The sequence below is a fragment of the Pezoporus flaviventris genome, unplaced genomic scaffold (genome assembly GCF_033815535.1).
Source record: "Pezoporus flaviventris isolate CSIRO_AGI_PZ_B2104156 unplaced genomic scaffold, CSIRO_AGI_Pfla_v1 ptg000517l, whole genome shotgun sequence".
In the NCBI taxonomy this organism is placed as follows: domain Eukaryota; kingdom Metazoa; phylum Chordata; class Aves; order Psittaciformes; family Psittacidae; genus Pezoporus; species Pezoporus flaviventris.
In genome coordinates this window covers 149,809-163,544 of record NW_026893064.1, presented here as the reverse complement: position 1 = coordinate 163,544, position 13,736 = coordinate 149,809, and the positions used below count along the sequence as shown (strand labels likewise).

The 13,736-nt window shown below is 52.7% G+C and overlaps 1 long non-coding RNA gene across 1 annotated transcript; it reads left to right on the top strand.

The window, feature by feature from the left end:
* Positions 1-11,913: 11,913 nt before the first annotated feature.
* LOC133263898 (uncharacterized) lies at positions 11,914-12,996 on the top strand. Its single transcript, XR_009741568.1, has 2 exons — positions 11,914-12,170; positions 12,819-12,996. It is a non-coding gene; the product is annotated as an uncharacterized LOC133263898 (long non-coding RNA).
* The last annotated feature ends 740 nt before the right edge of the window (positions 12,997-13,736 follow it).

The following is a 13,736-nucleotide window of genomic DNA, read 5'->3' as shown; positions in this document are numbered from 1 at the left end:
TTGATTTGAAGGATGCTTTTTGGGCCTGTCCACTGGCAGAGGAATGTCGTGATTATTTTGCTTTTGAATGGGAGGACATAGAGACAGGCCGTAGACAACAATTGAGATGGACCGTGCTTCCCCAAGGGTTTACGGAGTCCCCTAATTTGTTTGGACAAGCCCTGGAAGAGCTCTTAAAGGAATACCAGGTCCAAACGGGAAATGTGTTGTTACAATATGTAGATGATCTACTCATAGCAGGGAATAATAAGGAGGATGTAAGAAAAGAAAGCATTCGACTCCTAAACTTTCTTGCACAAAAAGGACTACAGGTATCACAGGAAAAGTTACAATTTGTGGAGGAAAAGGTGAAGTATTTGGGACATTATTTGTTTAATGGCAAGAAGATATTGGATCCAGAACGCATTAAAGGAATTCTGGAATTACCTATGCCTGTCACTAAGAGGCAAATTAGGCAGGCATTAGGGCTATTTGGGTATTGTAGGCAGTGGATAGAGAACTACAGCTTTAAAGTTAAATTCTTATATGAACAACTGTCTAAAGACAAACTACCCAAATGGACCCCACAAGATCAAGAGCAGTTTGCCAATCTCAAAAGGGAACTAAGCCAAGCACCGGTTTTAAGCTTACCAGATTTAAAGCGGCCATTCCATTTATTTGTTAACATACATGAAGGTACGGCATTCGGAGTATTAACTCAGGAATGGGCCGGACAAAGAAACCGGTGGCATATCTATCAAAGCTGTTGGATCCTGTGAGCAGGGGTTGGCCGAGTTGTTTACAAATCATTGTGGCTGCTGCCTTATTACTTGAGGAAACGAATCGCATTACCTTTAATGGAGAAGTAGTTTTATATGCACCTCATAACATCAGGGGAGTGTTACAACAAAAAGCAGAAAAATGGCTTACAGATAGTTGATTATTAAAGTATGAGGGAATACTTGTAGAATCCCCTAAATTATCTTTAAAAACTATTGGGGCAGTTAACCCCGCTGAATTTTTGTACCCAGGAGAAGGTAATGAACTATTGCACAATTGCTTTCAAACAATTGAACAGCAGACACGTATTAGACCAGACTTAGAGGAAGAAGAACTACGATGTGGAGAGATACTATTTATAGACGGGTCATCACGAATCGTGGAAGAAACAGCTGTCCGGACTGCTGAGAGCGGATGGACTCATGCCAGTCGCATTAAAGGCCCAGTGACGAAACCCCACTGGAAAGTAATCAGTGCACCAGGTGATACCAAGATAATATTAAGGAGATAAAGTTATGATAGAGACTTGGTTTGATTATTTTAAAGCTTTACCCTTTGGAGTTAAGTGTGTGATTTGTTTTGCAATTGCTTTTATAATGTCTTTAATAGTGTATTACCTGTGGAAACATACCAAGTGCGGTCGTAAAAATTGTTAAATACCCATGCAACCTGATATAGACTATAGAGACCCCACGGAAAATAAGGAACAATTATATACAAAACCTACGATTAAGGTGTAGCAACCCACAGTGTGATTGTTATCCATTTGTATGTTTTAAATGCAAGGTATGCCAGGACAAATGGTGGGTGCACTGTTATGAGGGGTACCCTCCGAACGGAGTCTGTGAACGATGCTATAAATTTGAAAGATGGTTAACCGATTGGAAATTAAAACAATTTGAACAAAGACGAGAAATTGTAAAAGGATTCCCCCAATGGTGGGATATTTTTACTAAGGGAATACACCCCCAATATTATTGTTACCACTCAAATCAACCAGTCCCTTTTGTGATTGAAATCGTGGCTGTCCAGTGCCGGAGGGAAGTACTAACCGTGTCTTGCTTGGCCCCATTAATTAAGGCTGTAAAGTGGGAAGCCTATGTAAGCAGGCAAAAAGCCCGAAACAGCTATTCTCCTGAAGAATTCCCTTGCTGCCGAGAAGATGGTACACCCCGTGGCTCGAAGCAACCGAGTCGACGGGCGAGGCAGAAGAGAAACAAACCGTGGAGAAAAGAGCCAGAAAAATGGGATGCAGAAGCAGCCATGGCCGAACTTCCCCAGGACTGGTAAGAATATATTTAAATTGGCAAAATTGACAAACACCCTTTTTCCTGGTATACCATTAGTCTTGATATTGATAATAACCCAGGCAAAAGGGGAAAACCCACATGAACCATTTAAGTGGGAACTAGTATCTTGGGAAGGAACGAGAACAATAGCCACTTTTAGCGACCCAGCGCCACCTGAATTCATAGTGGAACTTTGTGAATTAATACCAATACCTTGTGAAAAGGGGCCTCCATTTTATATATGCCCGGCCTCTGGACCAACTTACTGTAATTATCCCGGACATTACTATTGTGGGTATTGGGGATGTGAGACAATAGCCTCAGGCTGGTCAGTAAATACTCCTGATAAATATATAAAAGCAACCTGGACTCCTAACGGATGTGTACCTGAAGGCACAGGTGTAGATCTTACAGGTCTACGTGACGAATATGTATCTTCACGTGACAGGGAAATCTGTACCTACATCAAATTTCAAGTATTAAATCCCCAAGATGACAAGTGGTTAATAGGACGAACATGGGGAATACGTATCCATGCAGGAATTCCTAAAGACAGGGGAGGGCACTTTCTCATAAGAAAAGTTAAAATACCACATGATCCACTCCCTGTTGGGCCGAATAAAGTATTGAATCCATCCACTTTTCCTAAGGAAAAGATTGTCCCCACAAGTGTTAACTCCCTATCAGTAACAGACGCGGTGACTGAGTCTTCTGTAGTTAGGGATTCAGGAAAGTCAGAATTCAAAGACCCTTTATGGGATTTAATGCAAGCCTCTTATCGTGCCCTTAATGAAAGCAAACCAGATCTAACTAAGGAATGCTGGTAATGTTACAATGTTAGACCACCATATTTTGAGGCAATTGGAAAAGTAGGGAAGATTCAATGGTCTAGTGGTTCAAACCCACAAGAATGCCCATGGGATGACCAGAGAAACCATACGCAAGGCATTACTATTCAATTAGTAACAGGCCAAGGAACATGTATAGGTACAGTGCCCAAAAAGTATCAGCCTTTGTGCAACCGAACAGTCACTATAGAAAAACACACTATAGAGAAACACAAGAATAAAAATGACAAATGGGTTATCCCGACACCAGGAGCTAAATGGGTTTGTTTAGACATCGGAGTAACGCCTTGCCTATCCCTAAAAGTGTTTAATAAATCTCAGTTTTGCGTACAGGTGATTATTGTTCCTCGGCTGATCTATCACACCTCTGAGGAGGTGTTACGCCATTTTGAAGGAGACCTGAATAGACAAAAACGAGAGCCAATTACAGTGGTAACCTTAGCTACACTGCTGATAGCGGGCGGAGTTGGAGCAGGCACAGGCATAGCCTCCCTAGTAAAAGGTCAGGAATTACAAAGTTTGCAGATGGCTGTAGATGAGGATTTAGCAAAAATAGAACAATCATGAGGCGGGCAGGTCATGGTATGAGAACTGGTTTAATGTTTCACCCTGGCTAACCACTTTGTTATCTACTTTAGCAGGACCGCTTATTATGCTAATCTTAGGACTTGTATTTGGACCTTGTATATTGCGTTATATTTTACATTTTATTAAGGAAAGGCTTGACATAGCCAAATTGCTTATTCTAACTACAAAATTCGAAACAAAGTATAAGAAGGTATCTATCAATGAAGAGGAAGAATACTGTGAATGTACTATACCACAAAAATGCTATGAATGTAACTGCGAGGTATTACCTTGTGAATGTTATGATAAGTGTTGGGAGTGTGGGAACAAATTAGCTTACAGTACTGAGAATGAAAATGAAAGTAACATCTAATAAACAATAATAGGATAAAAAGAAAAAGGGGGGATTGTGAAAAACTAGGGACTATGGTATTGTTTATTAAGATTTATGCTAAGCCTGATGTAAAGATCAGACAACAAAAGAAAAGATAACCGTGGTCGCTTGTGCAGATTAAACCAGACACCGCTTGCGCAAGTTTTGAGGAAACATCTGCAAGTTTTGAGGAAATATCTGCAAGTTTTGAGGAAATATCTGCAAGATGTTCTAAAAAAACTGGCAGACATATGGGTGGGGGCAACTATTGCTTTGCTTAAGTGCTTTACTTGCATAAGTTGACACCAAAATTACTTACAAACTGCAAGACGCTTACTAAGGGCTTTTGCAAAATAATTCTAAAAATTATTGCACAGCAAGTTGAAGACCATACATGGAAAAGGATATCTAAAGGTAACCGAGGAGGACTTCAAGCCTTCAGCCTCAAGCAACTGGGGCATGCGCAGAGTACTCCGTTGAAGATACGAATGCGGAACTGGAGGACTGATAAAAAGGGACTGTTAGAACTGTTCAGCACGGCAGTTGTCGGAGCACAGACTCCCCTGTCGTCCAGCGCTGTCTTTGCTCATATTCTACTTGCTATAATTAATAAAATTCAATTGGATTATGATCCGTTGTGGTCCCAATTTATTACAATTACATTTTCCTTTGGGAAACCAAGGACATTAATCTCAAAACTGTGTCCAGAGAATATGCCCATTTGATTGCTTCCCAGCCCAGCAACAGAAAATTAGAGTATTATCATCACTATTACTCACGCCTGCAGTTTAGAAATACAAAGGTTAATAAAGCCATTTCATTCCCTGGAAACAAGTCTAGATTGAGCTGTCTTTCCAGTCGACAAGGGGGCCTCCAGTCTCTAGGGGGCCTCCAAGGATGCTGGAGGGGGACTCTTCACTAGGGACTGAAGTGATAGGACAAGGGGTAACCGCTTAAAACTTAAACAGGGGAAGTTGAGATTGGACAGAAGGAAGAAATTCCTTACTTTTGCACAGATCCAACACGTGCACATCTCTCGAGCTACAAAGTTCTGTGGCAAGGGCCAAATCACCTCCAAGGGCTTGCTGCTGAGCACAACCCTTGCTCGTACACATGAGCTGCCACTCTGCTTACAAGAGCTCTGACCCAGTTTCAAGGCCACACCGAAACCTCGATTCAGGTCACAACCTTGACGGGAAGCCCCTCACCAGCAACACTGAACCTCCCAAAGAGCAGAGCTGGGAGCGCTGCGGCTCTGCGGCAGCCCCAGCGAACCCCTCCAGGGGCGCTCCGGGAACCTGCAGCACCCCGGGAACCCCGCTCCGGCCCCCCCTCCCCGGGCAACCCCTGCAATTCCCCATGGAACACCCCCACCTCCCCCGTGCCTCACCGCCCACGCAGCCGCCCCCCCTCCCCTCACCCCAGGGCCTGCCCTACCCCTGCCCCTCCCCACGCACCACTGACTCCTGCTCGGAGCTCGCCCGACCCACGGAACCACGGCACATCCTCACACAAACCTCTCGTCCCCTTGCCCCGAAACCACCTCACGCCTCTGACCCCGCACCCGGCCAGCACCCACCACAACATCCTCCCCGCTGCACTTACCTTCCACACACCCCCGAGCTCCTGCACGGCCAACCCCGGCTCCGCCGTTCCCGCACCGACACGGCCCCGCTCCCTCGCACCGACACGGCCCCGCTCCCTCGCACCGACACGGCCCCGCTCTGGCGGTTTGTGTGGTCTGTGGTTTGGGTGGGCAGCGGGCAAGGAGCGTCTGTGGAGGTGGGACGGGGCCGCTGGCCCGTGGAGCCCCAGCAGGCTCTTGTGACAGCTTCCCCGTGGATCTCTTGTGGCCAGCTGCTGCCCCAGGGCATCGCAGCCTTGTCTGCGGCTGAAGGCCGTGTCCCTGCCTCTGCCCTCCAAGACGGGGATCCAGAGAAGAGTGAGAAGGGACAACCCCCTTGGTATAGGCCAAACGCCCCTGCTGGGAGCTGCTCTTGACTTGTATCCCACTGTAGCTGTCGAGAGGGCTGAGGAGAAGCGGCAGCAGACCCCGAGCCCACCACCATCGCAGGGAAACGGAAGGCCACGCAGGAGGAGCATCTGCCTGCTGGTGCCCTGGGGTAATGAACCACTGGTGCTGGTACGTCGCTGTCTCGCAGCCTCTTTTGCCGTCGTCTGAGGACGGAATGTGCCCGGTGCAATCCCTGCATGGCTGGGGGCAGGCTGACCTGCCTGCCTTGGGGCAGGAGGTCTCATCCTCAGCTGAGTGGGAAGTGACGCTCTCCCCTGGCCCAGTGTGTGGTGGGCTGTGTGTGACTGTGCTGCCCGCTGCCAGGGCAGGTACTGGCTGGGCGAGGGTGCTGTGCCCTCAGTGCCAAGCTGGGGACCAAAACGAATGGTGACCAGAGCTCTGCGGTGGCTGTGGCAGAACCACGGCATCTCGGCTCTGGCGCCAGCCTGCTTCGACACCTCCTTTAGAGCGGCTCTGCCGGCTTCCCTGAGAAGGAACTAAGCTACTGCTCTCTTGGCAGCCCCCTGGGCCTGATCCCGGCTACCCCATCATGGCAGAGATCATAGAGGAGGAGAGGAAGGCAGCGCAGCAGCGGTTGCATTGACTCCCAGGGCATAAGGCAGGTAAGGGCAGAGTGGGAATGTGAAGAGCACGGCAGGGAGGAGACGGCCATGGCACGGGCTGGCAGGGCAGTGGGGTGTCCGTGCAGCGCAGGCTGAGGAACCTCCTGGGCCAGTGCTGCCTGGTCCTCGGGTCTGAAACTCCTAGGACCCTAGGATCCAGGACCCAGGGAACGCACAAGGGGCTAAAGGCACGGATCCATCTTTCCCATGATAAGTAACGGCCAGTGCTGCTGGCCCCCCCACCTGCGGGGCTCTGGTCCAGAGCAGCCCCGAGGCAGGACCAGAGTGATGGGGTCAGGCTCCTTCTCTGCTGCCAGCAAGAAACCGTGCTGGATGGCAGCGCCCAGGGTGGCATGGGGTGAACCAAACTCTTCCTACTGGAAGAGTTCCACCCCCAAGGCTGGATGGACGTCTCTGCATCTCTGCAGCCTCTCCTTCCTGGCTTTATTTTGCTGTTTTTCCTAAGGTTCAAACCTTTGTTCCAGCCCTGGCACTCCCTCCGCTCCCTTCTCTTCCCCTCTCTGCTGGTGCCCCTCCCCATGTTTGAGTGCTCTGGAGCCAGCTGGGGAGTCCAGAGGGGATGGGGATCCTCCCCAAATCCAAATTGTTTTCCATCTGTGGCCCATCCCCACCCGTTTGGGGTTTACCAACTCCCAGGAGCTGCGGTGCTGTATCCCCTGGGGCCGTTCAGTGGGAGAGGGGCAGAGGCTGCCAGAGCCAGAGGTCATATGGGAGCTGTCCCCCCCCGCCCGCAGGGTCCCCACCACCCGCAGGAGGGCTTTGCTGCCGGCTCCTTTACTCTTTGAGCTGTGTGAGTGTGTGTGTCTGTGGAGTCTAAATTACAGAAACCCCACAAACATTTAAATGTTCTTTAATGGAATACCACTTTGGTTTTCTATCTGAGCTCTTACAGCAGCTCCCTGCTCCTGAATTGTGATGCATGTGGATGTGACTAAACCTGTCCTGTTTGGTTTTTGTTCTTCCCCAGGGAGGAGGTCCACGCCAACGCCAAGTGGCTTTTTGGGCCATCAGCGGCAAAACGTCACTGGCTGTGATGCTCGAAGGTGACACCAGCAGTGGCCAAAGGAGCCGGGCCAGCAGCAGGGCCACTCGCTGACCCTGCTGGATCAGAAGGCTCCACTTACCACCCAGAAACCTTCCCCTAGCTCTTATTAAACACTTGAACATCCCAGGAAGCGTCTGGCATTGTTGCCCAAGTTTCCAGGTGAGGACGAAGCAGTGGCAAATACGGTGCAGAGCCCATGGCGACATCCCCCCCCAGCCACGCCCTGTGACGTCCCCCCCCAGCCACGCCCTGTGACGTCCCCCCCAGCCACGCCCTGTGACGTCCCCCGCAGCCACGCCCTGTGACGTTGCTGCTGGCAGTGCTTCTATTCCACCCAGTGACTTCCACAGGGCACTTGCTGTGGGAGACGACTCTGAGGAGGTCTCAGAGGAGCCCGTGCAGCAGCATCACTCAGCGCCCGAGAGGAAGGTCTTTCTGGACTGCCAGTGCCAGCAGCACCCGGGGTGCACCAGCCCTGTGCTATGGAGCCACAGTATGTGGGGGGCTTCCCGGCCTCTGCCTGGGCGTCCATTTTCCAGAAGCACCCTCAGCTGCTGCTCTTGCTGAACGCCTGGGTGTCTCGGGAGATGAAGCAGTTCTTTGGCGTGCAGAGCTTTAAGGCGTTCATGCTGACACGCATGATCCTGGAGGTGCTGCCCGTCTACGGCCTGGACGAAGGCATCCTGGTTGCGGTGCTGCGCCCCGAGCTGCAGAGCCACGCGTCCAGGTTTGTGCGAAGGCTCCTTGAGGCCACAGAGAAGGAGTGCGTGGACAAAGCGATGAAACTCATGATCCGCCAGGAGAAGGGGCACGGGGCCAGCGACTGCTGGTCTGAGTTCAGCTGGTGGCAGGAGGGCAGCCCTGTGGCCAGCACCAGCTGGACGGCCTGCCAGGAGCTATGCAAGGGAGAGCTCGTGGTGAGAAGCAGCTCCTCTGGCAGCCAGCACAGAGGCGAGTGGATCAGCACGACCAGAGTGACCCGCTCTGACCGCCCCGGGGGCTGGGAGCAGAACCCCGAGCCCAGCCCCAGCCCCGCTGCCTGCACGCTGGGGACCCCTGTGCCCGGAGCAGCCCCCTCCAGCAGCGCGGACGCAGACGCGCTCCCGAGCACCTCGACCGCTGCCGTGCAGGGGGGTCCTGCCTGCGTCCCCGCTCCCACCCCAGCGCAGCAGGAAGATGCGCAGCAGGAGCCAGGGCAGGCTGTGCCCGGGGCCTCTGCTCCCCTCCGGGGCAGGGCCCGCTCCAAGCGCAGGCGCCACCGCACTCGCAAGAGGAAGACCAGCAGCTCTCAAGACTCCGCTGCACCCGCCAAGAAGCTGCCCCGCCAGTGATGCTCGGAGCCGACACCAGCAGTGGCCGAAGGAGCCGGGCCAGCAGCAGGGCCACTCGCTGACCCTGCGCGACCAGGGGGCTCCATTTTTCACCCGCAAACCTTCCTCGAGCTCTTATTAAACACTTGAACATCCCAGAAAGCGTCTGGCGTTGCTGTCCAAGTTTCCAGCTGAGGATGAAGCATCCTCCTACCCTACACACACACCCCCCCCCCCCCACATACTTCATCCTTCCTGAGGGTGCTTCAACACAGGGCCTTCCCTTGGAGCCATTTCTGATGGTTTGGGGGCAGCAGAGTCCGGAGGAAGGCGGGATGCTCACTGCCCTGTAAAGCGCAGCTGCAGGCTGCACAAGGGGTTTAATTTCCCATCCTAGTGAACCATGTCCATAGTCCTCTCCTCGGGGTGTGCTGGCCACGGTGGGATTGGTACAGCTGAAGAGCTGACGATGCCATGTCCCAGTTCCTTCCTTCACTGGGAGGAGGGCGTCTCGCTGGCCGGTGCACGGCGCCTGGCGCCCACAAAGCTTTTCATTTTCATTCTTTATTTTAAATTCTCATTTTGTTTATTTATTCATTTATTTTTCCTTACGAAGCTCAGCTGCTGTCTGAGACAAGGGCAAGGGCTCAGCAGCATGGCCTCGGTGGCCTGCAGGGGGAGATGGTGCAGGGCGGGGGACCGCATCCAGTCCCGCGTTCGTCATCACTCAGCACAGGCAGCCAATCTCCTAGGAAACCATGTGGTGGTTGGGAAGTGCTGGTCCTGCACCCTGCTTGCCTGTGTGTCTCCTGGGGCTTCACGCTCAGTGCTGCAGGGATGGGTGGTTAAAGACAGGCTGTGCTGCAGAATGCTGATAATAGAGACAGACAAGTGGGAGAAAAGAAGAGGAGAGGACACACTCTTAGGTGAGAAAAGAATAAGGATGTCCTCCTTGGACACCTTCCTGCCACCCAAAAGCAGGTTGATTCTTTTTTGGGAATAGAAATGGAAGGACCTAGGCAAAGAGATAGGGTTCAAATCTCTTGCCTTAGTGAAGCAGTTAAACTGAGAATGGATTTCAGGCTTTTAACTGAAGTTCTGCCCAAAGTTCTTGAGCCTTTAGTAAAGGAGTGAATTTAATACTGAATGGTTCCCAGTGTGATTTGACAGCATCACGTGGCACATCGGTGATGAGTTGCTGCAGCATTTTCAAAGGAAGTTCAGGAATAAAAGATAACAATTTTTGTGCTATTTCTCTCTGCAGTAAGCAGCAAGAAACCTCCTCTTTGTCCACTGCTCTGAGGAGCAGGTTTTATCCTTTCTAGAGTGGTTCTCATTGAGATGATCTTTGTGTGAAATTTTCTACCTGTCTCTTTCTCAGTGTCCCCTTGCGGCCGATGTGAGCTGTGATTCCAAACGTGCTGCAGGCGGGGAGCAGCAGCAGGAGTCCTGCAACGGAGGAGCAGTGGTTGGTGGGGTTTGAGGAGCAGTCATGTCCCAAGCAGAAGAGGTGCGCGTTGAAAACGGGTAAGGGCAAAGGACCGTGAAAAGCTGAGGCTGGTGACCAAGGATGGTGAGGCCACGATGTTCTCCAGGGCTAGTGTATCGGCTGCTGACCTTTCAGGCAGGTCCCAGTGCCTAAAGGAAGAGTTTCTCTGGGACTTGACTGAGTGGCCACTCCTCAGACAGCTGCAGCAGCTGATAGAGGTGGATTACAAACTGCTCGTCCCAGTACATGAGCAATTTTGGGTTAGGGTCAGCATTAGGGTTAGGAGTTAAGTTTAGGGTTAGTGTTAGAGTTAAGGTTAGGGGGTTTAGTGTTAGGTTTAGGCTTAGGGTTTGGGTTAGAGGGTAGGGCTATGGTTAGGGGGAGCTTTAGCATTAGGCTTAGGGGTCACGTTTAGTGTTCGGGTTAAGGGCAGGGATTGGGTTAGTGTTAGGTTTAGACTTGGGGGTTAGGGTTATGTTTAGTGTTCTGGTTAGGATTAAGTTTAGGAGCTAGGGATAGGTTTAGGGGGTTGGGTAAAGGTTAGACTTAGGGATTAGGTTTTCGGTTAGGTTGAGTTTTAGGGTTAGGTGTAGAGTTAGGTTTAGGATTACGGGTTTGGGTTAGGTTTAGCAGTGAGGTTTAAAAGTTTGGCTGCTCCATTGCACCCAGTTTTCACCCCCATGGTGGCACTCGGTGGTGGGGCAGCCAACCTGGCCCTGGCTGTTGGCTGTCATCTGATCTCAGAGGTGTCCCCAGAGCACCCCCAGGGGTTCCCTGCTGCCTGGTCCTGGGCTGGGCGGGCCTGGAGACTCCTCACGGCAAACACCGACTCCATACAAAGCCCAGTGTGTCCATGTGACAGCCACCGGAAGGGCTCCAGCTCTCAAACTCAGGTCCTGCACTTGGAAGCCAAAACATGAATCAGCTCTCAAACTCCATCAACTCAGCTTGGTTATCGGATGGGTCATTGCTCCTCCTCGAGCTTTTGCTCTCAAAGTAAGCTTCTTGACACCTAGTAAGTGTGGCACAGCTGGTGGAAACACCAAGCAGTGCATCGCACCCACTCACAGGTTGGTGTCACTGAACTAACCCGGCCCTGGCAGCAGGATCTACAAGCTCTGTTTCATTTCTCACATCCATAGATGGGGAATGGAGAAGCAGGAAGAACCATGCCAGTTAAGCGGTTTCCAGCAAGGCACTTCTGTAAAGCAGTTTTAATACAGTACAATTGTGATCATGGAATTCACCTCCGTGACCAAAGTGTTTGGTGGTTGTACGTAAGAAGCAGCTACTTGGCCATAGACAGAGCAGAATCCAAACAGCCCCAGAGGTACCATGCTTTTAGTATTACTGTAGGGATGACCCAGCGCAGAGTTTCTGTCTCTCTGCTGTCCTTCCCAGCACGTTTTTGCAGTCCTGCACTGAAATTGCCACTGCTCAAAGCAGAAGCAAAGTGGAGGAAAACCAGTGAAATAATAAAGAGCAATAATAATAATAACTGTTGTTCGACCGCACAGCTGTGTTTGAACAGGGGAAGCCAGTACCCACAAGCAGAAGATGCTGGAAAACAGGAAAAGAGCATTCCTGTCCTCCAGGGAGCCAAGGTGGGAAGGTCCCTAAGGCAGAGGAGCGTGGGTGCTGACTGTCCTCTGCGGGACTGTACCAGCTCGAGGCACCTTCCCATTGCCCAGCGACATCTCCTGTTCTTACCTCTGCGTGCAGGGTCCTGCATTCGTGGCATTCCCACGTGGTGGCGAGACACCAGGAGAGGATGAGGAGAGCCCAGAGCACAAGCTGAGGCTTTGCCCTTCGCAGTACTCATATGTGCAAAGGTGAGTGTGGACCAGCTTCAGGACAGACCTGGGCCAGCTGGGGGCTGATGGCCCAGCCGGGGGTGGGGGAAGCAAATCCCAGAGCCATGGGCCTGGACAAGGATAGCATCCTTTCCTTTCTCATGTCCCGGCTCAGTCCCCACTGCCTGGTGCCTCTCTGCAGCCCCAGGCACAGTCAGCACTGTGGGGTTGAGTGGGACCATAGGGTGAGCATGACTGGGAGAGGGGAGAGGCAGGAAGGTCTCGGTCAAGATGTGGGACTTTCTCCTCATTGTGGTAGGAGACTTTCCCCAGGGACCCAGTGGGCTTTGCGAGGAGCAGCGACCCGCCTCCTCAGGAAAGTAGCGGAACAGCCCGTTTCTGGGGTGGTGAGGAGGAGTCCCTCGTGTAAGGATCTCCAAGCATAGCCCTTGCCCAGCACTGCCCTTTCTTGCTTTGACTTCCTCCAACACCTGGGCCAAGGGGGGCTTCTCCTGACAGCTCTCATGGTGTGGAGCGCTGCAGGCTGGGGTCACATCCCAGGCACCATGGATCTGATCTCTCCAGCCAGACGCAGATCTCACCACGTGTGTCCCGAGCAGGCCTGTAGTGTTGCTCTGCACCTCTCTCTGCACGCAGGGCTACAGAGCTTTCTATTCAGTTCCTCAGCTCTGGGGAGCAGATCCGGTGCCCAACGGCGGGATCCAGGAAAGCCTCTGAGGCACAGAGGCTCCCAAGATCGATGTCCAGCAAAAGCCTCCTCCAGGAGCACAGGCAGCAGCAGCGCCGGCCAGCCAGGCTGTTACCGGCCGTGCTTCCGTCTGATCAGCAAAGAGCTCTATGCAAAGCGCTGTGTCTGACACCGGGGGTCTTTCCATGGTGGCTTTGAAGTACGCACCCAGCAGGGGGTGAGCTCTGGTGGGGCAGGGCAAGGCCACTGCAGGACAGAGGAGTTTCAGTCCTACTGAAGGGCAGCCCTCTCCCAAGGCTTTGCTGTGGCAGCTCGGCTGCAGCCCTGCTCTCAGTGGTCCCTGCACCCCACAGCAATGCCAGACGCTTTCTGTGATGTTCAAGTGTTTAATAAGAGCTCGAGGAAGGTTTGCGGGTGAAAAATGGAGCCCCCTGGTCGCGCAGGGTCAGCGAGTGGCCCTGCTGCTGGCCCGGCTCCTTCGGCCACTGCTGGTGTCGGCTCCGAGCATCACTGGCGGGGCAGCTTCTTGGCGGGTGCAGCGGAGTCTTGAGAGCTGCTGGTCTTCCTCTTGCGAGTGCGGTGGCGCCTGCGCTTGGAGCGGGCCCTGCCCCGGAGGGGAGCAGAGGCCCCGGGCACAGCCTGCCCTGGCTCCTGCTGCGCATCTTCCTGCTGCGCTGGGGTGGGAGCGGGGACGCAGGCAGGACCCCCCTGCACGGCAGCGGTCGAGGTGCTCGGGAGCGCGTCTGCGTCCGCGCTGCTGGAGGGGGCTGCTCCGGGCACAGGGGTCCCCAGCGTGCAGGCAGCGGGGCTGGGGCTGGGCTCGGGGTTCTGCTCCCAGCCCCCGGGGCGGTCAGAGCGGGTCACTCTGGTCGTGCTGATCCACTCGCCTCTGTGCT